Source organism: Arvicanthis niloticus, chromosome 15 (assembly GCF_011762505.2).
Source record: "Arvicanthis niloticus isolate mArvNil1 chromosome 15, mArvNil1.pat.X, whole genome shotgun sequence".
NCBI classification, from domain to species: domain Eukaryota; kingdom Metazoa; phylum Chordata; class Mammalia; order Rodentia; family Muridae; genus Arvicanthis; species Arvicanthis niloticus.
The window spans coordinates 54,924,735-54,926,977 of record NC_047672.1 but is presented as its reverse complement, the minus strand read 5'-3'; positions in this window follow the sequence as shown (position 1 = coordinate 54,926,977).

Below are 2,243 nucleotides of genomic sequence, written 5' to 3'. Positions count from 1 at the left end.
CTGAGCCAGCCTGGGGCCCGCCCCTGGGTGCCAGAGCTCCAATTCAGCCAGAGTCCTCCAGCTGCACTCTGCTGGCTAGGTGCTTCATTTCTCTCATCCACCCAACCCATCCCCCAATTTTAAGGAGAGAAAAGGCAGACCTAGACTGGGCTGGAAGGGATTAAGCAAGCAGGAGGAAACAGAGAGCCCTGGGAAAAAATGTACCAGGAGGGAGAGCCCTCTACTTTGTGCCAGGAAATAAATAAATAAACAAAACAGTTTTAATCCTTGTGGTTCAGAGGGGTTCAGAACTTCATCATGATAACAGCCAATTAACAGCATAGAAAAGAAGGCCGTGGTCAGAAGCCCTAAGGTCTAGGCTGTCCTCACCAAGAGGCCCACAGAACCGCTGCCTTGAAACACGATTGTTTCAGAATATCACCTTTTTCCAATTCGACTTCAGACTTTCCAACTCCCAGAGACACAATATTCCATCATTCAGCAGCCCCCTTATGTGACTGATGTTTATTGAGTGCCAGCTATGTACCAGGCACTGTTCTAGATGCTAAGAGGCATGACATGTCTCCATGGCGCTTACATCAACTGAGGGGTGTCAAAGAAATCATCACTGTGGAGGCCAATGCAGCTGCGCAGAATGCAAGGGCACTTGCTGCCAAGGCTGTCAGCCCAAACTCCATGACTAAGACTCGTGTGGTGGAAGGAGGTTGGACTTCCTCAGCTTGTCCTCTGACTTCCTCATGTGCACATAAAGACACACACACACACACACACACACACACACACGAGAGAGAGAGAGAGAGAGAGAGAGAGAGACACAGAGACACACAGAGAGAGACAGACACAGTGAGAAACACAGAAATGCACACAGAGAGGAACAGAGACAGAGAGACAGAGATAGAGACACAGAGAGAGGAGAGAGGAAGAGAGAGGGAAAGAGAAGGACTGAGAGAAAGGAGAGAAAAAGAATGTTATTTAAAGAAACATAGAGATGGCACTTATAATGCTGTGAATAGTGATTTGTGTACTGAAGGTATGCACATGAGTCACGGAGAAAAACAAAGCAGGAAAAGATGGGAGTGATTTCTGGGTTAGTTAAGAGTAGTAAGGGGAGGTCCTGTGAAAGGAGGAGGAACGCACCCAGGGACTTCAGCTCTCTTCCTGCCTCTATCTGGGAACTGCTTGCTTCACTTAACCCCAGCCCCTCCCTTTGCTCTGCATCTCCTTTCCTCTCAAGTCACTTGGTCCCCATCACACTTTCTCTCTGCAACATTCACCTTTTTTTTTTTTTTCTTTTCAGAATATTCACATCAGATACTAGTGTGTTTTAGTTCTCAGGAAAGTGTCTGATTTCATAACCTAAGTACTGCCCCATGTTTCTGCTCCCCTGGAAACACTGACTCTTAGACTTGAGCCTTTTTGTAAGAAACTGTCCCACCCTTCATGAGGGTCCACAGGAAAGGCAGCGACCTTAGAGAAGATGGGCAGTTACTTCTTGCCATACACACTTGCCACATTATGTGAAAGAAGATGCAAAGGAGGCCTTTGGGACCTTCTAGAACAGACCAGCCACCAGCTGCATGAGGCTAGGGTCCTGCGGATGCCAACACTTGGAGCAGAACAACCTACCTAAGCGAAGAGAACCATGACCTCCAAGAGGGGACAGTATGTCAAAGGAAGCACTGATCTGTCTCCAGCATGATTGTGATCTGGGCATGATTAAATAGGAGAATGGTGAGTTTCGGGTTATAGGTGCTGCGGATGCTTGGGTGCTGTGGGTGCTGTGGGTGCTGTGGATGGTTTAATTAGAGCAAACTCTGCAGTTGAAACAAAGGAACCCCAACCATGTTACAGTGGACTCAAGTGACAATAGAAAACTAAGGACATTTCCTCTACCATTTCTGTGCATGTGTGTGCACATGTGTGTTGGAGGATGCATTCGTTAAACTGCACATGTGGAGGGCAGAAGGAAGAAATCCAGTGTCTTTTTCTACTGTGTTTTTAAATGTTTAATTAAAGTGATATCTATTATTATTGTGTGAGGTTAATATGTATGTTTATGGAAGAGAGAGCCGGAGGGAGAGAGAGGGACAAGGAGAGTGAAAGGAAGGGATCTGTCCAGCTCTACAACAACCTTACGGTGATAAACAATGCTTAGGAATTTAGCAATGGTTCAGCAGGCTGCCTGGCTGATATTTCCAATATACTGTGTACAAAATGAAACATTTTTAAAGTGATTTTTTTTT